The sequence below is a fragment of the Leiobunum rupestre genome, chromosome 3 (genome assembly GCF_980474605.1).
Source record: "Leiobunum rupestre chromosome 3, qqLeiRupe1.1.hap1, whole genome shotgun sequence".
Classification (NCBI taxonomy): Eukaryota; Metazoa; Arthropoda; class Arachnida; order Opiliones; family Sclerosomatidae; genus Leiobunum; species Leiobunum rupestre.
Window position 1 is genome coordinate 25,890,845 of NC_143386.1, and position 21,248 is coordinate 25,912,092.

At 41.8% G+C, this 21,248-nt stretch overlaps 28 non-coding genes across 28 annotated transcripts; all 28 read left to right on the top strand.

The window, feature by feature from the left end:
• The first annotated feature begins 327 nt into the window (after positions 1-327).
• On the top strand, positions 328-400 carry TRNAV-AAC (transfer RNA valine (anticodon AAC)). The gene has a single exon. It is a non-coding gene; the product is annotated as a tRNA-Val (tRNA).
• A 513-nt stretch (positions 401-913) lies between these two features.
• On the top strand, positions 914-986 carry TRNAV-AAC (transfer RNA valine (anticodon AAC)). The gene has a single exon. It is a non-coding gene; the product is annotated as a tRNA-Val (tRNA).
• A 331-nt stretch (positions 987-1,317) lies between these two features.
• Positions 1,318-1,390, top strand: TRNAV-AAC (transfer RNA valine (anticodon AAC)). The gene has a single exon. It is a non-coding gene; the product is annotated as a tRNA-Val (tRNA).
• Positions 1,391-1,721: 331 nt separating this feature from the next.
• TRNAV-UAC (transfer RNA valine (anticodon UAC)) lies at positions 1,722-1,794 on the top strand. The gene has a single exon. It is a non-coding gene; the product is annotated as a tRNA-Val (tRNA).
• A 268-nt stretch (positions 1,795-2,062) lies between these two features.
• Positions 2,063-2,135, top strand: TRNAV-AAC (transfer RNA valine (anticodon AAC)). Its single transcript has one exon. It is a non-coding gene; the product is annotated as a tRNA-Val (tRNA).
• A 513-nt stretch (positions 2,136-2,648) lies between these two features.
• Positions 2,649-2,721, top strand: TRNAV-AAC (transfer RNA valine (anticodon AAC)). The gene has a single exon. It is a non-coding gene; the product is annotated as a tRNA-Val (tRNA).
• Positions 2,722-3,234: 513 nt separating this feature from the next.
• On the top strand, positions 3,235-3,307 carry TRNAV-AAC (transfer RNA valine (anticodon AAC)). The gene has a single exon. It is a non-coding gene; the product is annotated as a tRNA-Val (tRNA).
• Positions 3,308-3,820: 513 nt separating this feature from the next.
• TRNAV-AAC (transfer RNA valine (anticodon AAC)) lies at positions 3,821-3,893 on the top strand. Its single transcript has one exon. It is a non-coding gene; the product is annotated as a tRNA-Val (tRNA).
• A 513-nt stretch (positions 3,894-4,406) lies between these two features.
• Positions 4,407-4,479, top strand: TRNAV-AAC (transfer RNA valine (anticodon AAC)). The gene has a single exon. It is a non-coding gene; the product is annotated as a tRNA-Val (tRNA).
• A 513-nt stretch (positions 4,480-4,992) lies between these two features.
• Positions 4,993-5,065, top strand: TRNAV-AAC (transfer RNA valine (anticodon AAC)). The gene has a single exon. It is a non-coding gene; the product is annotated as a tRNA-Val (tRNA).
• A 513-nt stretch (positions 5,066-5,578) lies between these two features.
• On the top strand, positions 5,579-5,651 carry TRNAV-AAC (transfer RNA valine (anticodon AAC)). Its single transcript has one exon. It is a non-coding gene; the product is annotated as a tRNA-Val (tRNA).
• Positions 5,652-6,164: 513 nt separating this feature from the next.
• TRNAV-AAC (transfer RNA valine (anticodon AAC)) lies at positions 6,165-6,237 on the top strand. The gene has a single exon. It is a non-coding gene; the product is annotated as a tRNA-Val (tRNA).
• Positions 6,238-6,750: 513 nt separating this feature from the next.
• TRNAV-AAC (transfer RNA valine (anticodon AAC)) lies at positions 6,751-6,823 on the top strand. Its single transcript has one exon. It is a non-coding gene; the product is annotated as a tRNA-Val (tRNA).
• A 513-nt stretch (positions 6,824-7,336) lies between these two features.
• On the top strand, positions 7,337-7,409 carry TRNAV-AAC (transfer RNA valine (anticodon AAC)). The gene has a single exon. It is a non-coding gene; the product is annotated as a tRNA-Val (tRNA).
• A 513-nt stretch (positions 7,410-7,922) lies between these two features.
• Positions 7,923-7,995, top strand: TRNAV-AAC (transfer RNA valine (anticodon AAC)). Its single transcript has one exon. It is a non-coding gene; the product is annotated as a tRNA-Val (tRNA).
• A 1,099-nt stretch (positions 7,996-9,094) lies between these two features.
• Positions 9,095-9,167, top strand: TRNAV-AAC (transfer RNA valine (anticodon AAC)). Its single transcript has one exon. It is a non-coding gene; the product is annotated as a tRNA-Val (tRNA).
• A 513-nt stretch (positions 9,168-9,680) lies between these two features.
• Positions 9,681-9,753, top strand: TRNAV-AAC (transfer RNA valine (anticodon AAC)). Its single transcript has one exon. It is a non-coding gene; the product is annotated as a tRNA-Val (tRNA).
• A 1,685-nt stretch (positions 9,754-11,438) lies between these two features.
• TRNAV-AAC (transfer RNA valine (anticodon AAC)) lies at positions 11,439-11,511 on the top strand. The gene has a single exon. It is a non-coding gene; the product is annotated as a tRNA-Val (tRNA).
• Positions 11,512-12,024: 513 nt separating this feature from the next.
• On the top strand, positions 12,025-12,097 carry TRNAV-AAC (transfer RNA valine (anticodon AAC)). The gene has a single exon. It is a non-coding gene; the product is annotated as a tRNA-Val (tRNA).
• Positions 12,098-12,610: 513 nt separating this feature from the next.
• Positions 12,611-12,683, top strand: TRNAV-AAC (transfer RNA valine (anticodon AAC)). The gene has a single exon. It is a non-coding gene; the product is annotated as a tRNA-Val (tRNA).
• A 513-nt stretch (positions 12,684-13,196) lies between these two features.
• On the top strand, positions 13,197-13,269 carry TRNAV-AAC (transfer RNA valine (anticodon AAC)). Its single transcript has one exon. It is a non-coding gene; the product is annotated as a tRNA-Val (tRNA).
• Positions 13,270-13,782: 513 nt separating this feature from the next.
• On the top strand, positions 13,783-13,855 carry TRNAV-AAC (transfer RNA valine (anticodon AAC)). Its single transcript has one exon. It is a non-coding gene; the product is annotated as a tRNA-Val (tRNA).
• Positions 13,856-14,954: 1,099 nt separating this feature from the next.
• On the top strand, positions 14,955-15,027 carry TRNAV-AAC (transfer RNA valine (anticodon AAC)). Its single transcript has one exon. It is a non-coding gene; the product is annotated as a tRNA-Val (tRNA).
• Positions 15,028-15,540: 513 nt separating this feature from the next.
• Positions 15,541-15,613, top strand: TRNAV-AAC (transfer RNA valine (anticodon AAC)). Its single transcript has one exon. It is a non-coding gene; the product is annotated as a tRNA-Val (tRNA).
• Positions 15,614-16,126: 513 nt separating this feature from the next.
• TRNAV-AAC (transfer RNA valine (anticodon AAC)) lies at positions 16,127-16,199 on the top strand. Its single transcript has one exon. It is a non-coding gene; the product is annotated as a tRNA-Val (tRNA).
• A 513-nt stretch (positions 16,200-16,712) lies between these two features.
• TRNAV-AAC (transfer RNA valine (anticodon AAC)) lies at positions 16,713-16,785 on the top strand. Its single transcript has one exon. It is a non-coding gene; the product is annotated as a tRNA-Val (tRNA).
• A 513-nt stretch (positions 16,786-17,298) lies between these two features.
• TRNAV-AAC (transfer RNA valine (anticodon AAC)) lies at positions 17,299-17,371 on the top strand. The gene has a single exon. It is a non-coding gene; the product is annotated as a tRNA-Val (tRNA).
• A 513-nt stretch (positions 17,372-17,884) lies between these two features.
• TRNAV-AAC (transfer RNA valine (anticodon AAC)) lies at positions 17,885-17,957 on the top strand. The gene has a single exon. It is a non-coding gene; the product is annotated as a tRNA-Val (tRNA).
• The last annotated feature ends 3,291 nt before the right edge of the window (positions 17,958-21,248 follow it).

Sequence of the window (21,248 nt, forward strand, 5' to 3'; positions counted from 1 at the left end):
GTTCTTTTTTGACTTGTTGTTAGAACGAAACTTTCGGAGGTTTTTGGCAATTTTTTTAAATTGAAAAGTGACATATTTTGGGTCCTTGGTAGTATAGTGCTGAGTATCACCGCCTGTTTTACGGAAGACCTGAGTTAAATTCCCCGCCGGGGAGGCATGACCGGCTTCAGTTTTTAAAGATTGCAGAAAATATTTTGGTGGCAATGAAACGGTTTCTTCTTAATACCAAAAATATCCGTTTTAAAGAAATCCACTGGTTCAGGCCTTGGTCAAAATGCAACCCTATCTCCAAGACCATTTTCGTCAGTTCATGTTGCAGTCGCTAGCGTATCTATGGTGTAGTGGTTATCACGTCCGCCTAACACGCGGAAGGTCCCAGGTTCGAGCCCTGGTAGATACATAATGTTCTTTTTTGACTTGTTGTTAGAACGAAACTTTCGGAGGTTTTTGGCAATTTTTTTAAATTGAAAAGTGACATATTTTGGGTCCTTGGTAGTATAGTGCTGAGTATCACCGCCTGTTTTACGGAAGACCTGAGTTAAATTCCCCGCCGGGGAGGCATGACCGGCTTCAGTTTTTAAAGATTGCAGAAAATATTTTGGTGGCAATGAAACGGTTTCTTCTTAATACCAAAAATATCCGTTTTAAAGAAATCCACTGGTTCAGGCCTTGGTCAAAATGCAACCCTATCTCCAAGACCATTTTCGTCAGTTCATGTTGCAGTCGCTAGCGTATCTATGGTGTAGTGGTTATCACGTCCGCTTTACACGCGGAAGGTCTCAGGTTGAGCCCTGATAGATACATAGAAGGTTGATATTTTAGCGATATGTGGACGAGTGAATTGGAGGCTCTCGGTCTCGAAAATTTGCCCATTTTTAAAACGGTTTCATCGTTTTTACGATGGTTATGACGGGTATCTATGGTGTAGTGGTTATCACGTCCGCCTAACACGCGGAAGGTCCCAGGTTCGAGCCCTGGTAGATACATAATGTTCTTTTTTGACTTGTTGTTAGAACGAAACTTTCGGAGGTTTTTGGCAATTTTTTTAAATTGAAAAGTGACATATTTTGGGTCCTTGGTAGTATAGTGCTGAGTATCACCGCCTGTTTTACGGAAGACCTGAGTTAAATTCCCCGCCGGGGAGGCATGACCGGCTTCAGTTTTTAAAGATTGCAGAAAATATTTTGGTGGCAATGAAACGGTTTCTTCTTAATACCAAAAATATCCGTTTTAAAGAAATCCACTGGTTCAGGCCTTGGTCAAAATGCAACCCTATCTCCAAGACCATTTTCGTCAGTTCATGTTGCAGTCGCTAGCGTATCTATGGTGTAGTGGTTATCACGTCCGCCTAACACGCGGAAGGTCCCAGGTTCGAGCCCTGGTAGATACATAATGTTCTTTTTTGACTTGTTGTTAGAACGAAACTTTCGGAGGTTTTTGGCAATTTTTTTAAATTGAAAAGTGACATATTTTGGGTCCTTGGTAGTATAGTGCTGAGTATCACCGCCTGTTTTACGGAAGACCTGAGTTAAATTCCCCGCCGGGGAGGCATGACCGGCTTCAGTTTTTAAAGATTGCAGAAAATATTTTGGTGGCAATGAAACGGTTTCTTCTTAATACCAAAAATATCCGTTTTAAAGAAATCCACTGGTTCAGGCCTTGGTCAAAATGCAACCCTATCTCCAAGACGATTTTCGTCAGTTCATGTTGCAGTCGCTAGCGTATCTATGGTGTAGTGGTTATCACGTCCGCTTTACACGCGGAAGGTCTCAGGTTCGAGCCCTGATAGATACAAAGAAGGTTGATATTTTAGCGATATGTGAACGAGTGAATTGGAGGCTCTCGGTCTCGAAAATTTGCCCATTTTTAAAAGAGTTTCATCGTATTTACGATGGCTATGTCGGGTATCTATGGTGTAGTGGTTATCACGTCCGCCTAACACGCGGAAGGTCCCAGGTTCGAGCCCTGGTAGTTACATAATGTTCTTTTTTGACTTGTTGTTAGAACGAAACTTTCGGAGGTTTTTGGCAATTTTTTTAAATTGAAAAGTGATGTGTTTTGGGTATCTATGGTGTAGTGGTTATCACGTCCGCCTAACACGCGGAAGGTCCCAGGTTCGAGCCCTGGTAGATACATAATGTTCTTTTTTGACTTGTTGTTAGAACGAAACTTTCGGAGGTTTTTGGCAATTTTTTTAAATTGAAAAGTGACATATTTTGGGTCCTTGGTAGTATAGTGCTGAGTATCACCGCCTGTTTTACGGAAGACCTGAGTTAAATTCCCCGCCGGGGAGGCATGACCGGCTTCAGTTTTTAAAGATTGCAGAAAATATTTTGGTGGCAATGAAACGGTTTCTTCTTAATACCAAAAATATCCGTTTTAAAGAAATCCACTGGTTCAGGCCTTGGTCAAAATGCAACCCTATCTCCAAGACCATTTTCGTCAGTTCATGTTGCAGTCGCTAGCGTATCTATGGTGTAGTGGTTATCACGTCCGCTTTACACGCGGAAGGTCTCAGGTTGAGCCCTGATAGATACATAGAAGGTTGATATTTTAGCGATATGTGGACGAGTGAATTGGAGGCTCTCGGTCTCGAAAATTTGCCCATTTTTAAAACGGTTTCATCGTATTTACGATGGCTATGACGGGTATCTATGGTGTAGTGGTTATCACGTCCGCCTAACACGCGGAAGGTCCCAGGTTCGAGCCCTGGTAGATACATAATGTTCTTTTTTGACTTGTTGTTAGAACGAAACTTTCGGAGGTTTTTGGCAATTTTTTTAAATTGAAAAGTGACATATTTTGGGTCCTTGGTAGTATAGTGCTGAGTATCACCGCCTGTTTTACGGAAGACCTGAGTTAAATTCCCCGCCGGGGAGGCATGACCGGCTTCAGTTTTTAAAGATTGCAGAAAATATTTTGGTGGCAATGAAACGGTTTCTTCTTAATACCAAAAATATCCGTTTTAAAGAAATCCACTGGTTCAGGCCTTGGTCAAAATGCAACCCTATCTCCAAGACCATTTTCGTCAGTTCATGTTGCAGTCGCTAGCGTATCTATGGTGTAGTGGTTATCACGTCCGCTTTACACGCGGAAGGTCTCAGGTTGAGCCCTGATAGATACATAGAAGGTTGATATTTTAGCGATATGTGGACGAGTGAATTGGAGGCTCTCGGTCTCGAAAATTTGCCCATTTTTAAAACGGTTTCATCGTATTTACGATGGCTATGACGGGTATCTATGGTGTAGTGGTTATCACGTCCGCCTAACACGCGGAAGGTCCCAGGTTCGAGCCCTGGTAGATACATAATGTTCTTTTTTGACTTGTTGTTAGAACGAAACTTTCGGAGGTTTTTGGCAATTTTTTTAAATTGAAAAGTGACATATTTTGGGTCCTTGGTAGTATAGTGCTGAGTATCACCGCCTGTTTTACGGAAGACCTGAGTTAAATTCCCCGCCGGGGAGGCATGACCGGCTTCAGTTTTTAAAGATTGCAGAAAATATTTTGGTGGCAATGAAACGGTTTCTTCTTAATACCAAAAATATCCGTTTTAAAGAAATCCACTGGTTCAGGCCTTGGTCAAAATGCAACCCTATCTCCAAGACCATTTTCGTCAGTTCATGTTGCAGTCGCTAGCGTATCTATGGTGTAGTGGTTATCACGTCCGCTTTACACGCGGAAGGTCTCAGGTTGAGCCCTGATAGATACATAGAAGGTTGATATTTTAGCGATATGTGGACGAGTGAATTGGAGGCTCTCGGTCTCGAAAATTTGCCCATTTTTAAAACGGTTTCATCGTATTTACGATGGCTATGACGGGTATCTATGGTGTAGTGGTTATCACGTCCGCCTAACACGCGGAAGGTCCCAGGTTCGAGCCCTGGTAGATACATAATGTTCTTTTTTGACTTGTTGTTAGAACGAAACTTTCGGAGGTTTTTGGCAATTTTTTTAAATTGAAAAGTGACATATTTTGGGTCCTTGGTAGTATAGTGCTGAGTATCACCGCCTGTTTTACGGAAGACCTGAGTTAAATTCCCCGCCGGGGAGGCATGACCGGCTTCAGTTTTTAAAGATTGCAGAAAATATTTTGGTGGCAATGAAACGGTTTCTTCTTAATACCAAAAATATCCGTTTTAAAGAAATCCACTGGTTCAGGCCTTGGTCAAAATGCAACCCTATCTCCAAGACCATTTTCGTCAGTTCATGTTGCAGTCGCTAGCGTATCTATGGTGTAGTGGTTATCACGTCCGCTTTACACGCGGAAGGTCTCAGGTTGAGCCCTGATAGATACATAGAAGGTTGATATTTTAGCGATATGTGGACGAGTGAATTGGAGGCTCTCGGTCTCGAAAATTTGCCCATTTTTAAAACGGTTTCATCGTATTTACGATGGCTATGACGGGTATCTATGGTGTAGTGGTTATCACGTCCGCCTAACACGCGGAAGGTCCCAGGTTCGAGCCCTGGTAGATACATAATGTTCTTTTTTGACTTGTTGTTAGAACGAAACTTTCGGAGGTTTTTGGCAATTTTTTTAAATTGAAAAGTGACATATTTTGGGTCCTTGGTAGTATAGTGCTGAGTATCACCGCCTGTTTTACGGAAGACCTGAGTTAAATTCCCCGCCGGGGAGGCATGACCGGCTTCAGTTTTTAAAGATTGCAGAAAATATTTTGGTGGCAATGAAACGGTTTCTTCTTAATACCAAAAATATCCGTTTTAAAGAAATCCACTGGTTCAGGCCTTGGTCAAAATGCAACCCTATCTCCAAGACCATTTTCGTCAGTTCATGTTGCAGTCGCTAGCGCATCTATGGTGTAGTGGTTATCACGTCCGCTTTACACGCGGAAGGTCTCAGGTTGAGCCCTGATAGATACATAGAAGGTTGATATTTTAGCGATATGTGGACGAGTGAATTGGAGGCTCTCGGTCTCGAAAATTTGCCCATTTTTAAAACGGTTTCATCGTATTTACGATGGCTATGACGGGTATCTATGGTGTAGTGGTTATCACGTCCGCCTAACACGCGGAAGGTCCCAGGTTCGAGCCCTGGTAGATACATAATGTTCTTTTTTGACTTGTTGTTAGAACGAAACTTTCGGAGGTTTTTGGCAATTTTTTTAAATTGAAAAGTGACATATTTTGGGTCCTTGGTAGTATAGTGCTGAGTATCACCGCCTGTTTTACGGAAGACCTGAGTTAAATTCCCCGCCGGGGAGGCATGACCGGCTTCAGTTTTTAAAGATTGCAGAAAATATTTTGGTGGCAATGAAACGGTTTCTTCTTAATACCAAAAATATCCGTTTTAAAGAAATCCACTGGTTCAGGCCTTGGTCAAAATGCAACCCTATCTCCAAGACCATTTTCGTCAGTTCATGTTGCAGTCGCTAGCGTATCTATGGTGTAGTGGTTATCACGTCCGCTTTACACGCGGAAGGTCTCAGGTTGAGCCCTGATAGATACATAGAAGGTTGATATTTTAGCGATATGTGGACGAGTGAATTGGAGGCTCTCGGTCTCGAAAATTTGCCCATTTTTAAAACGGTTTCATCGTATTTACGATGGCTATGACGGGTATCTATGGTGTAGTGGTTATCACGTCCGCCTAACACGCGGAAGGTCCCAGGTTCGAGCCCTGGTAGATACATAATGTTCTTTTTTGACTTGTTGTTAGAACGAAACTTTCGGAGGTTTTTGGCAATTTTTTTAAATTGAAAAGTGACATATTTTGGGTCCTTGGTAGTATAGTGCTGAGTATCACCGCCTGTTTTACGGAAGACCTGAGTTAAATTCCCCGCCGGGGAGGCATGACCGGCTTCAGTTTTTAAAGATTGCAGAAAATATTTTGGTGGCAATGAAACGGTTTCTTCTTAATACCAAAAATATCCGTTTTAAAGAAATCCACTGGTTCAGGCCTTGGTCAAAATGCAACCCTATCTCCAAGACCATTTTCGTCAGTTCATGTTGCAGTCGCTAGCGCATCTATGGTGTAGTGGTTATCACGTCCGCTTTACACGCGGAAGGTCTCAGGTTGAGCCCTGATAGATACATAGAAGGTTGATATTTTAGCGATATGTGGACGAGTGAATTGGAGGCTCTCGGTCTCGAAAATTTGCCCATTTTTAAAACGGTTTCATCGTATTTACGATGGCTATGACGGGTATCTATGGTGTAGTGGTTATCACGTCCGCCTAACACGCGGAAGGTCCCAGGTTCGAGCCCTGGTAGATACATAATGTTCTTTTTTGACTTGTTGTTAGAACGAAACTTTCGGAGGTTTTTGGCAATTTTTTTAAATTGAAAAGTGACATATTTTGGGTCCTTGGTAGTATAGTGCTGAGTATCACCGCCTGTTTTACGGAAGACCTGAGTTAAATTCCCCGCCGGGGAGGCATGACCGGCTTCAGTTTTTAAAGATTGCAGAAAATATTTTGGTGGCAATGAAACGGTTTCTTCTTAATACCAAAAATATCCGTTTTAAAGAAATCCACTGGTTCAGGCCTTGGTCAAAATGCAACCCTATCTCCAAGACCATTTTCGTCAGTTCATGTTGCAGTCGCTAGCGTATCTATGGTGTAGTGGTTATCACGTCCGCTTTACACGCGGAAGGTCTCAGGTTGAGCCCTGATAGATACATAGAAGGTTGATATTTTAGCGATATGTGGACGAGTGAATTGGAGGCTCTCGGTCTCGAAAATTTGCCCATTTTTAAAACGGTTTCATCGTATTTACGATGGCTATGACGGGTATCTATGGTGTAGTGGTTATCACGTCCGCCTAACACGCGGAAGGTCCCAGGTTCGAGCCCTGGTAGATACATAATGTTCTTTTTTGACTTGTTGTTAGAACGAAACTTTCGGAGGTTTTTGGCAATTTTTTTAAATTGAAAAGTGACATATTTTGGGTCCTTGGTAGTATAGTGCTGAGTATCACCGCCTGTTTTACGGAAGACCTGAGTTAAATTCCCCGCCGGGGAGGCATGACCGGCTTCAGTTTTTAAAGATTGCAGAAAATATTTTGGTGGCAATGAAACGGTTTCTTCTTAATACCAAAAATATCCGTTTTAAAGAAATCCACTGGTTCAGGCCTTGGTCAAAATGCAACCCTATCTCCAAGACCATTTTCGTCAGTTCATGTTGCAGTCGCTAGCGTATCTATGGTGTAGTGGTTATCACGTCCGCTTTACACGCGGAAGGTCTCAGGTTGAGCCCTGATAGATACATAGAAGGTTGATATTTTAGCGATATGTGGACGAGTGAATTGGAGGCTCTCGGTCTCGAAAATTTGCCCATTTTTAAAACGGTTTCATCGTATTTACGATGGCTATGACGGGTATCTATGGTGTAGTGGTTATCACGTCCGCCTAACACGCGGAAGGTCCCAGGTTCGAGCCCTGGTAGATACATAATGTTCTTTTTTGACTTGTTGTTAGAACGAAACTTTCGGAGGTTTTTGGCAATTTTTTTAAATTGAAAAGTGACATATTTTGGGTCCTTGGTAGTATAGTGCTGAGTATCACCGCCTGTTTTACGGAAGACCTGAGTTAAATTCCCCGCCGGGGAGGCATGACCGGCTTCAGTTTTTAAAGATTGCAGAAAATATTTTGGTGGCAATGAAACGGTTTCTTCTTAATACCAAAAATATCCGTTTTAAAGAAATCCACTGGTTCAGGCCTTGGTCAAAATGCAACCCTATCTCCAAGACCATTTTCGTCAGTTCATGTTGCAGTCGCTAGCGTATCTATGGTGTAGTGGTTATCACGTCCGCTTTACACGCGGAAGGTCTCAGGTTGAGCCCTGATAGATACATAGAAGGTTGATATTTTAGCGATATGTGGACGAGTGAATTGGAGGCTCTCGGTCTCGAAAATTTGCCCATTTTTAAAACGGTTTCATCGTATTTACGATGGCTATGACGGGTATCTATGGTGTAGTGGTTATCACGTCCGCCTAACACGCGGAAGGTCCCAGGTTCGAGCCCTGGTAGATACATAATGTTCTTTTTTGACTTGTTGTTAGAACGAAACTTTCGGAGGTTTTTGGCAATTTTTTTAAATTGAAAAGTGACATATTTTGGGTCCTTGGTAGTATAGTGCTGAGTATCACCGCCTGTTTTACGGAAGACCTGAGTTAAATTCCCCGCCGGGGAGGCATGACCGGCTTCAGTTTTTAAAGATTGCAGAAAATATTTTGGTGGCAATGAAACGGTTTCTTCTTAATACCAAAAATATCCGTTTTAAAGAAATCCACTGGTTCAGGCCTTGGTCAAAATGCAACCCTATCTCCAAGACCATTTTCGTCAGTTCATGTTGCAGTCGCTAGCGCATCTATGGTGTAGTGGTTATCACGTCCGCTTTACACGCGGGAGGTCTCAGGTTGAGCCCTGATAGATACATAGAAGGTTGATATTTTAGCGATATGTGGACGAGTGAATTGCAGGCTCTCGGTCTCGAAAATTTGCCCATTTTTAAAACGGTTTCATCGTATTTACGATGGCTATGACGGGTATCTATGGTGTAGTGGTTATCACGTCCGCCTAACACGCGGAAGGTCCCAGGTTCGTGCCCTGGTAGATACATAATGTTCTTTTTTGACTTGTTGTTAGAACGAAACTTTCGGAGGTTTTTGGCAATTTTTTTAAATTGAAAAGTGACATATTTTGGGTCCTTGGTAGTATAGTGCTGAGTATCACCGCCTGTTTTACGGAAGACCTGAGTTAAATTCCCCGCCGGGGAGGCATGACCGGCTTCAGTTTTTAAAGATTGCAGAAAATATTTTGGTGGCAATGAAACGGTTTCTTCTTAATACCAAAAATATCCGTTTTAAAGAAATCCACTGGTTCAGGCCTTGGTCAAAATGCAACCCTATCTCCAAGACCATTTTCGTCAGTTCATGTTGCAGTCGCTAGCGTATCTATGGTGTAGTGGTTATCACGTCCGCTTTACACGCGGAAGGTCTCAGGTTGAGCCCTGATAGATACATAGAAGGTTGATATTTTAGCGATATGTGGACGAGTGAATTGGAGGCTCTCGGTCTCGAAAATTTGCCCATTTTTAAAACGGTTTCATCGTATTTACGATGGCTATGACGGGTATCTATGGTGTAGTGGTTATCACGTCCGCCTAACACGCGGAAGGTCCCAGGTTCGAGCCCTGGTAGATACATAATGTTCTTTTTTGACTTGTTGTTAGAACGAAACTTTCGGAGGTTTTTGGCAATTTTTTTAAATTGAAAAGTGACATATTTTGGGTCCTTGGTAGTATAGTGCTGAGTATCACCGCCTGTTTTACGGAAGACCTGAGTTAAATTCCCCGCCGGGGAGGCATGACCGGCTTCAGTTTTTAAAGATTGCAGAAAATATTTTGGTGGCAATGAAACGGTTTCTTCTTAATACCAAAAATATCCGTTTTAAAGAAATCCACTGGTTCAGGCCTTGGTCAAAATGCAACCCTATCTCCAAGACCATTTTCGTCAGTTCATGTTGCAGTCGCTAGCGTATCTATGGTGTAGTGGTTATCACGTCCGCTTTACACGCGGAAGGTCTCAGGTTGAGCCCTGATAGATACATAGAAGGTTGATATTTTAGCGATATGTGGACGAGTGAATTGGAGGCTCTCGGTCTCGAAAATTTGCCCATTTTTAAAACGGTTTCATCGTATTTACGATGGCTATGACGGGTATCTATGGTGTAGTGGTTATCACGTCCGCCTAACACGCGGAAGGTCCCAGGTTCGAGCCCTGGTAGATACATAATGTTCTTTTTTGACTTGTTGTTAGAACGAAACTTTCGGAGGTTTTTGGCAATTTTTTTAAATTGAAAAGTGACATATTTTGGGTCCTTGGTAGTATAGTGCTGAGTATCACCGCCTGTTTTACGGAAGACCTGAGTTAAATTCCCCGCCGGGGAGGCATGACCGGCTTCAGTTTTTAAAGATTGCAGAAAATATTTTGGTGGCAATGAAACGGTTTCTTCTTAATACCAAAAATATCCGTTTTAAAGAAATCCACTGGTTCAGGCCTTGGTCAAAATGCAACCCTATCTCCAAGACCATTTTCGTCAGTTCATGTTGCAGTCGCTAGCGCATCTATGGTGTAGTGGTTATCACGTCCGCTTTACACGCGGAAGGTCTCAGGTTGAGCCCTGATAGATACATAGAAGGTTGATATTTTAGCGATATGTGGACGAGTGAATTGCAGGCTCTCGGTCTCGAAAATTTGCCCATTTTTAAAACGGTTTCATCGTATTTACGATGGCTATGACGGGTATCTATGGTGTAGTGGTTATCACGTCCGCCTAACACGCGGAAGGTCCCAGGTTCGTGCCCTGGTAGATACATAATGTTCTTTTTTGACTTGTTGTTAGAACGAAACTTTCGGAGGTTTTTGGCAATTTTTTTAAATTGAAAAGTGACATATTTTGGGTCCTTGGTAGTATAGTGCTGAGTATCACCGCCTGTTTTACGGAAGACCCGAGTTAAATTCCCCGCCGGGGAGGCATGACCGGCTTCAGTTTTTAAAGATTGCAGAAAATATTTTGGTGGCAATGAAACGGTTTCTTCTTAATACCAAAAATATCCGTTTTAAAGAAATCCACTGGTTCAGGCCTTGGTCAAAATGCAACCCTATCTCCAAGACCATTTTCGTCAGTTCATGTTGCAGTCGCTAGCGCATCTATGGTGTAGTGGTTATCACGTCCGCTTTACACGCGGAAGGTCTCAGGTTGAGCCCTGATAGATACATAGAAGGTTGATATTTTAGCGATATGTGGACGAGTGAATTGCAGGCTCTCGGTCTCGAAAATTTGCCCATTTTTAAAACGGTTTCATCGTATTTACGATGGCTATGACGGGTATCTATGGTGTAGTGGTTATCACGTCCGCCTAACACGCGGAAGGTCCCAGGTTCGTGCCCTGGTAGATACATAATGTTCTTTTTTGACTTGTTGTTAGAACGAAACTTTCGGAGGTTTTTGGCAATTTTTTTAAATTGAAAAGTGACATATTTTGGGTCCTTGGTAGTATAGTGCTGAGTATCACCGCCTGTTTTACGGAAGACCCGAGTTAAATTCCCCGCCGGGGAGGCATGACCGGCTTCAGTTTTTAAAGATTGCAGAAAATATTTTGGTGGCAATGAAACGGTTTCTTCTTAATACCAAAAATATCCGTTTTAAAGAAATCCACTGGTTCAGGCCTTGGTCAAAATGCAACCCTATCTCCAAGACCATTTTCGTCAGTTCATGTTGCAGTCGCTAGCGTATCTATGGTGTAGTGGTTATCACGTCCGCTTTACACGCGGAAGGTCTCAGGTTGAGCCCTGATAGATACATAGAAGGTTGATATTTTAGCGATATGTGGACGAGTGAATTGGAGGCTCTCGGTCTCGAAAATTTGCCCATTTTTAAAACGGTTTCATCGTATTTACGATGGCTATGACGGGTATCTATGGTGTAGTGGTTATCACGTCCGCCTAACACGCGGAAGGTCCCAGGTTCGAGCCCTGGTAGATACATAATGTTCTTTTTTGACTTGTTGTTAGAACGAAACTTTCGGAGGTTTTTGGCAATTTTTTTAAATTGAAAAGTGACATATTTTGGGTCCTTGGTAGTATAGTGCTGAGTATCACCGCCTGTTTTACGGAAGACCTGAGTTAAATTCCCCGCCGGGGAGGCATGACCGGCTTCAGTTTTTAAAGATTGCAGAAAATATTTTGGTGGCAATGAAACGGTTTCTTCTTAATACCAAAAATATCCGTTTTAAAGAAATCCACTGGTTCAGGCCTTGGTCAAAATGCAACCCTATCTCCAAGACCATTTTCGTCAGTTCATGTTGCAGTCGCTAGCGTATCTATGGTGTAGTGGTTATCACGTCCGCTTTACACGCGGAAGGTCTCAGGTTGAGCCCTGATAGATACATAGAAGGTTGATATTTTAGCGATATGTGGACGAGTGAATTGGAGGCTCTCGGTCTCGAAAATTTGCCCATTTTTAAAACGGTTTCATCGTATTTACGATGGCTATGACGGGTATCTATGGTGTAGTGGTTATCACGTCCGCCTAACACGCGGAAGGTCCCAGGTTCGAGCCCTGGTAGATACATAATGTTCTTTTTTGACTTGTTGTTAGAACGAAACTTTCGGAGGTTTTTGGCAATTTTTTTAAATTGAAAAGTGACATATTTTGGGTCCTTGGTAGTATAGTGCTGAGTATCACCGCCTGTTTTACGGAAGACCTGAGTTAAATTCCCCGCCGGGGAGGCATGACCGGCTTCAGTTTTTAAAGATTGCAGAAAATATTTTGGTGGCAATGAAACGGTTTCTTCTTAATACCAAAAATATCCGTTTTAAAGAAATCCACTGGTTCAGGCCTTGGTCAAAATGCAACCCTATCTCCAAGACCATTTTCGTCAGTTCATGTTGCAGTCGCTAGCGTATCTATGGTGTAGTGGTTATCACGTCCGCTTTACACGCGGAAGGTCTCAGGTTGAGCCCTGATAGATACATAGAAGGTTGATATTTTAGCGATATGTGGACGAGTGAATTGGAGGCTCTCGGTCTCGAAAATTTGCCCATTTTTAAAACGGTTTCATCGTATTTACGATGGCTATGACGGGTATCTATGGTGTAGTGGTTATCACGTCCGCCTAACACGCGGAAGGTCCCAGGTTCGAGCCCTGGTAGATACATAATGTTCTTTTTTGACTTGTTGTTAGAACGAAACTTTCGGAGGTTTTTGGCAATTTTTTTAAATTGAAAAGTGACATATTTTGGGTCCTTGGTAGTATAGTGCTGAGTATCACCGCCTGTTTTACGGAAGACCTGAGTTAAATTCCCCGCCGGGGAGGCATGACCGGCTTCAGTTTTTAAAGATTGCAGAAAATATTTTGGTGGCAATGAAACGGTTTCTTCTTAATACCAAAAATATCCGTTTTAAAGAAATCCACTGGTTCAGGCCTTGGTCAAAATGCAACCCTATCTCCAAGACCATTTTCGTCAGTTCATGTTGCAGTCGCTAGCGTATCTATGGTGTAGTGGTTATCACGTCCGCTTTACACGCGGAAGGTCTCAGGTTGAGCCCTGATAGATACATAGAAGGTTGATATTTTAGCGATATGTGGACGAGTGAATTGGAGGCTCTCGGTCTCGAAAATTTGCCCATTTTTAAAACGGTTTCATCGTATTTACGATGGCTATGACGGGTATCTATGGTGTAGTGGTTATCACGTCCGCCTAACACGCGGAAGGTCCCAGGTTCGAGCCCTGGTAGATACATAATGTTCTTTTTTGACTTGTTGTTAGAACGAAACTTTCGGAGGTTTTTGGCAATTTTTTTAAATTGAAAAGTGACATATTTTGGGTCCTTGGTAGTATAGTGCTGAGTATCACCGCCTGTTTTACGGAAGACCTGAGTTAAATTCCCCGCCGGGGAGGCATGACCGGCTTCAGGTTTTAAAGATTGCAGAAAATATTTTGGTGGCAATGAAACGGTTTCTTCTTAATACCAAAAATATCCGTTTTAAAGAAATCCACTGGTTCAGGCCTTGGTCAAAATGCAACCCTATCTCCAAGACCATTTTCGTCAGTTCATGTTGCAGTCGCTAGCGTATCTATGGTGTAGTGGTTATCACGTCCGCTTTACACGCGGAAGGTCTCAGGTTGAGCCCTGATAGATACATAGAAGGTTGATATTTTAGCGATATGTGGACGAGTGAATTGGAGGCTCTCGGTCTCGAAAATTTGCCCATTTTTAAAACGGTTTCATCGTATTTACGATGGCTATGTCGGGTATCTATGGTGTAGTGGTTATCACGTCCGCCTAACACGCGGAAGGTCCCAGGTTCGAGCCCTGGTAGATACATAATGTTCTTTTTTGACTTGTTGTTAGAACGAAACTTTCGGAGGTTTTTGGCAATTTTTTTAAATTGAAAAGTGACATATTTTGGGTCCTTGGTAGTATAGTGCTGAGTATCACCGCCTGTTTTACGGAAGACCTGAGTTAAATTCCCCGCCGGGGAGGCATGACCGGCTTCAGTTTTTAAAGATTGCAGAAAATATTTTGGTGGCAATGAAACGGTTTCTTCTTAATACCAAAAATATCCGTTTTAAAGAAATCCACTGGTTCAGGCCTTGGTCAAAATGCAACCCTATCTCCAAGACCATTTTCGTCAGTTCATGTTGCAGTCGCTAGCGCATCTATGGTGTAGTGGTTATCACGTCCGCTTTACACGCGGAAGGTCTCAGGTTGAGCCCTGATAGATACATAGAAGGTTGATATTTTAGCGATATGTGGACGAGTGAATTGCAGGCTCTCGGTCTCGAAAATTTGCCCATTTTTAAAACGGTTTCATCGTATTTACGATGGCTATGACGGGTATCTATGGTGTAGTGGTTATCACGTCCGCCTAACACGCGGAAGGTCCCAGGTTCGTGCCCTGGTAGATACATAATGTTCTTTTTTGACTTGTTGTTAGAACGAAACTTTCGGAGGTTTTTGGCAATTTTTTTAAATTGAAAAGTGACATATTTTGGGTCCTTGGTAGTATAGTGCTGAGTATCACCGCCTGTTTTACGGAAGACCTGAGTTAAATTCCCCGCCGGGGAGGCATGACCGGCTTCAGTTTTTAAAGATTGCAGAAAATATTTTGGTGGCAATGAAACGGTTTCTTCTTAATACCAAAAATATCCGTTTTAAAGAAATCCACTGGTTCAGGCCTTGGTCAAAATGCAACCCTATCTCCAAGACCATTTTCGTCAGTTCATGTTGCAGTCGCTAGCGTATCTATGGTGTAGTGGTTATCACGTCCGCTTTACACGCGGAAGGTCTCAGGTTGAGCCCTGATAGATACATAGAAGGTTGATATTTTAGCGATATGTGGACGAGTGAATTGGAGGCTCTCGGTCTCGAAAATTTGCCCATTTTTAAAACGGTTTCATCGTATTTACGATGGCTATGACGGGTATCTATGGTGTAGTGGTTATCACGTCCGCCTAACACGCGGAAGGTCCCAGGTTCGAGCCCTGGTAGATACATAATGTTCTTTTTTGACTTGTTGTTAGAACGAAACTTTCGGAGGTTTTTGGCAATTTTTTTAAATTGAAAAGTGACATATTTTGGGTCCTTGGTAGTATAGTGCTGAGTATCACCGCCTGTTTTACGGAAGACCTGAGTTAAATTCCCCGCCGGGGAGGCATGACCGGCTTCAGTTTTTAAAGATTGCAGAAAATATTTTGGTGGCAATGAAACGGTTTCTTCTTAATACCAAAAATATCCGTTTTAAAGAAATCCACTGGTTCAGGCCTTGGTCAAAATGCAACCCTATCTCCAAGACCATTTTCGTCAGTTCATGTTGCAGTCGCTAGCGTATCTATGGTGTAGTGGTTATCACGTCCGCTTTACACGCGGAAGGTCTCAGGTTGAGCCCTGATAGATACATAGAAGGTTGATATTTTAGCGATATGTGGACGAGTGAATTGGAGGCTCTCGGTCTCGAAAATTTGCCCATTTTTAAAACGGTTTCATCGTATTTACGATGGCTATGACGGGTATCTATGGTGTAGTGGTTATCACGTCCGCCTAACACGCGGAAGGTCCCAGGTTCGAGCCCTGGTAGATACATAATGTTCTTTTTTGACTTGTTGTTAGAACGAAACTTTCGGAGGTTTTTGGCAATTTTTTTAAATTGAAAAGTGACATATTTTGGGTCCTTGGTAGTATAGTGCTGAGTATCACCGCCTGTTTTACGGAAGACCTGAGTTAAATTCCCCGCCGGGGAGGCATGACCGGCTTCAGTTTTTAAAGATTGCAGAAAATATTTTGGTGGCAATGAAACGGTTTCTTCTTAATACCAAAAATATCCGTTTTAAAGAAATCCACTGGTTCAGGCCTTGGTCAAAATGCAACCCTATCTCCAAGACCATTTTCGTCAGTTCATGTTGCAGTCGCTAGCGTATCTATGGTGTAGTGGTTATCACGTCCGCTTTACACGCGGAAGGTCTCAGGTTGAGCCCTGATAGATACATAGAAGGTTGATATTTTAGCGATATGTGGACGAGTGAATTGGAGGCTCTCGGTCTCGAAAATTTGCCCATTTTTAAAACGGTTTCATCGTATTTACGATGGCTATGACGGGTATCTATGGTGTAGTGGTTATCACGTCCGCCTAACACGCGGAAGGTCCCAGGTTCGAGCCCTGGTAGATACATAATGTTCTTTTTTGACTTGTTGTTAGAACGAAACTTTCGGAGGTTTTTGGCAATTTTTTTAAATTGAAAAGTGACATATTTTGGGTCCTTGGTAGTATAGTGCTGAGTATCACCGCCTGTTTTACGGAAGACCTGAGTTAAATTCCCCGCCGGGGAGGCATGACCGGCTTCAGTTTTTAAAGATTGCAGAAAATATTTTGGTGGCAATGAAACGGTTTCTTCTTAATACCTAAAATATCCGTTTTAAAGAAATCCACTGGTTCAGGCCTTGGTCAAAATGCAACCCTATCTCCAAGACCATTTTCGTCAGTTCATGTTGCAGTCGCTAGCGTATCTATGGTGTAGTGGTTATCACGTCCGCTTTACACGCGGAAGGTCTCAGGTTGAGCCCTGATAGATACATAGAAGGTTGATATTTTAGCGATATGTGGACGAGTGAATTGGAGGCTCTCGGTCTCGAAAATTTGCCCATTTTTAAAACGGTTTCATCGTATTTACGATGGCTATGACGGGTATCTATGGTGTAGTGGTTATCACGTCCGCCTAACACGCGGAAGGTCCCAGGTTCGAGCCCTGGTAGATACATAATGTTCTTTTTTGACTTGTTGTTAGAACGAAACTTTCGGAGGTTTTTGGCAATTTTTTTAAATTGAAAAGTGACATATTTTGGGTCCTTGGTAGTATAGTGCTGAGTATCACCGCCTGTTTTACGGAAGACCTGAGTTAAATTCCCCGCCGGGGAGGCATGACCGGCTTCAGTTTTTAAAGATTGCAGAAAATATTTTGGTGGCAATGAAACGGTTTCTTCTTAATACCAAAAATATCCGTTTTAAAGAAATCCACTGGTTCAGGCCTTGGTCAAAATGCAACCCTATCTCCAAGACCATTTTCGTCAGTTCATGTTGCAGTCGCTAGCGTATCTATGGTGTAGTGGTTATCACGTCCGCTTTACACGCGGAAGGTCTCAGGTTGAGCCCTGATAGATACATAGAAGGTTGATATTTTAGCGATATGTGGACGAGTGAATTGGAGGCTCTCGGTCTCGAAAATTTGCCCATTTTTAAAACGGTTTCATCGTATTTACGATGGCTATGACGGGTATCTATGGTGTAGTGGTTATCACGTCCGCCTAACACGCGGAAGGTCCCAGGTTCGAGCCCTGGTAGATACATAATGTTCTTTTTTGACTTGTTGTTAGAACGAAACTTTCGGAGGTTTTTGGCAATTTTTTTAAATTGAAAAGTGACATATTTTGGGTCCTTGGTAGTATAGTGCTGAGTATCACCGCCTGTTTTACGGAAGACCTGAGTTAAATTCCCCGCCGGGGAGGCATGACCGGCTTCAGTTTTTAAAGATTGCAGAAAATATTTTGGTGGCAATGAAACGGTTTCTTCTTAATACCAAAAATATCCGTTTTAAAGAAATCCACTGGTTCAGGCCTTGGTCAAAATGCAACCCTATCTCCAAGACCATTTTCGTCAGTTCATGTTGCAGTCGCTAGCGTATCTATGGTGTAGTGGTTATCACGTCCGCTTTACACGCGGAAGGTCTCAGGTTGAGCCCTGATAGATACATAGAAGGTTGATATTTTAGCGATATGTGGACGAGTGAATTGGAGGCTCTCGGTCTCGAAAATTTGCCCATTTTTAAAACGGTTTCATCGTATTTACGATGGCTATGACGGGTATCTATGGTGTAGTGGTTATCACGTCCGCCTAACACGCGGAAGGTCCCAGGTTCGAGCCCTGGTAGATACATAATGTTCTTTTTTGACTTGTTGTTAGAACGAAACTTTCGGAGGTTTTTGGCAATTTTTTTAAATTGAAAAGTGACATATTTTGGGTCCTTGGTAGTATAGTGCTGAGTATCACCGCCTGTTTTACGGAAGACCTGAGTTAAATTCCCCGCCGGGGAGGCATGACCGGCTTCAGTTTTTAAAGATTGCAGAAAATATTTTGGTGGCAATGAAACGGTTTCTTCTTAATACCAAAAATATCCGTTTTAAAGAAATCCACTGGTTCAGGCCTTGGTCAAAATGCAACCCTATCTCCAAGACCATTTTCGTCAGTTCATGTTGCAGTCGCTAGCGCATCTATGGTGTAGTGGTTATCACGTCCGCTTTACACGCGGAAGGTCTCAGGTTGAGCCCTGATAGATACATAGAAGGTTGATATTTTAGCGATATGTGGACGAGTGAATTGGAGGCTCTCGGTCTCGAAAATTTGCCCATTTTTAAAACGGTTTCATCGTATTTACGATGGCTATGACGGGTATCTATGGTGTAGTGGTTATCACGTCCGCCTAACACGCGGAAGGTCCCAGGTTCGTGCCCTGGTAGATACATAATAGAGAGGGGGGTGTCTATCTGGTGATTGAGAATTTCATTCTCAATCACCAAATAGACACAAAGCTGTAGCTTGGCTCCCGCCGTTCACCCGCGCCTATCCCGTTCCTCCCCCACCCGCGCCTCTCTCTCAATCACCAGAATTTCTAATCACCAGAATTTCTAATCACCAGAATTTCTAATCACCAGAATTTCTAATCACCAGAATTTCTATTCACCAGATTCTCCCGTTCACGGGTTGCTTTCCCCCCAACCCCCATTCACTGGATACTTTATCTCTCGTTCACCAGCTCCTTTCCCCCATTGCTTTCACCCCTTCTAATCACCAGTTGCTTTCCCCCATCCCCATTCTCCAGAATTTGTTTTCCTCGCGCAGATATCTGGAGATTAGATTTTTACCCCGTTTTGCTTATCGCTTCAGACCTCCTTAATTTCTAATCTCTAGGCAATAATAACAAGTTATTTCCAATTTAATTAATTTCCAATTTTATTTTACTTTTAATTACATGATTGCGTAAAACAGGTTCTAATATTAGACCGACATTATAAATAACGCGTTTAAATCGCATTTTATCAATATAAAAAAAATTAACTCGATCTTCGTAAGGAATATGTACAATTTCATTTAATGGGCTGAAACGAACTACCTTCTGCAAGTGCGGATTGTATAAATAATTTTAATAAAAGTTCTACCTCACCACGTCTGACCGGAATAGATATGAAATCGTCATCCTCCAGTGCCGCTGCCCTTGGTGGTGCCGGGATCTCCCATTCTTGCGAAAGGTACTTTTTTTCCGATGGTGAATTATCCCTCGACGGACAGTGTGGAAAGAATCTAGCATGTTCCCATTCTGGTACGTCTCCTGATTCCCATCCTTCTAATACGCCATGGCACTTGTAACATCGTACTTCATCGCCCCGCTGAATATAGTAGAATCCAGCCTTCGCTAGTTGTTCCTTAGTAACGTGGGGGTTTCTCCAGTGACGAAAAGTTTCAAGTCGATACGCTTCGATGTCCATACTGTAAACTGATAGTTTCTATAAGCTATTGTCAACATTCTTAAGCCTAATTGGTTAAGCCTAAATTTCAATAAATGTTTTTTCTATTTATTTTGGTTAGACTCTAAGACTATTTGACTAGAATCTAAGTCTATTTACTTCAATTTAAACAAGGCCTAATTTCCCTCTACAGTAAAATAATAAAGTCACTTACTTTTACGGAAATCCTTAAGCCTTTGCCAGTAAATAGAGTCGAGAAGGCGGGAACGGAGCGCGAAAATCTACGTGTCTCTTCTCGATGAGGTCCAGGAACTAAAAGAACGCTGAGTCGTATATCTAGAGATCAAATAACACTCGAAACTTCAAGTAAATCCTGATTTCTCATTGGTTGAAACCAATTGATGTCACGGGAGAATGTAAAATGTAACCAAAAATAGAGGTTACTGCTCATCGGTTAGCGATAAAAAATTCGTCACGTGTTAAATTAGGCAGATTAGAATAGCTGAAAATACATTGCGCTTACTTCCCCCCCCCCCTAATTTACTTCTGATACAACTTTGATAAAAATTAATCCTGTTTCGGGGGGAACCCCCAGGAGGAAATCTTAGAGACTATTAACTCGGTAGAATACACTATTTTAGCAATTGCAATTGCATATAATCCTTGTTATTGTAATGTTTGATATATACTGAAATGATTATTGTTGGATAGGAAAATAAAAGAATCGTGATAAAAGTTAATTTTTTTATTCCATATTAATAGGTATGGATAGTAGAACCATACTACTATGTATGGAGCTCCTATCATCCCAGTATAACTGATGTTCTACAAATTGTAGGAACATCCGATTTCCTGCTACATCTTCTCTCTCCTCAATCCTAACAGAACAATACATAAAATTTTAACTTTAGTACAGCATATATAATTCGTGAAATTTAATTTATTACCTTATTCTAAGCTCATATTTTATACTATCGTCATTTCGGCTCGTCCATAAAATTCTATTTATAATCTCTTCAATTCTACATGAAGAAAATTAAAATCTTTAATTTTTTTGTCCCAAAAGTTATTTAAATGTTAAAATAATATTTACCGCATTTTGATTTCTTTTTGCATCGGTCCAGATCAGAATAATTTGTTCTAATTGATTTACTCCCTTTTTATACCATTTTCCATCCCCACCATTTCCTAGCCCCTATATCCTATCTCCTTCTTTTCCGTGATGAAATCTAAGTTAGTGATTGAGTGTGGAATCTATTCAGTGTGGGTAAAGTCTGTAAATTTTTCCATTGGTTAAATAGTGTTCGTAGATAATTAATTTCGTGAGACTGGGAATTTCCACCATCTTCCTCTTAGCGTACGTCACGAGAAGATGGTTTAGGTTCGTGCAAAGTCTAACAAATTTACAGATAAGAGTCCGCATTGTAGTACGTTCTTGCATTGGACTGGTTGACTTAACGAAATTCTGGAAAAAAAAGGGTAAGCGATTTTCAATAAAGAGTCTTTTTTTTGTTACGTTTTTTAAAGTATTTATTAAGAGTGAAAAAAGTTACATAGGAAAAATTGTTTACAATGGTTTTTCTCGCGTACATGAGTTTATATTATTAAATAAAATGGCAGAGTCAAATTTCAATCTTTTTTATCATTACAAGACCCAAAGCTAACTAAATCCCTGTTAAATTATCTAAGGCAATGTTTTTTTCAC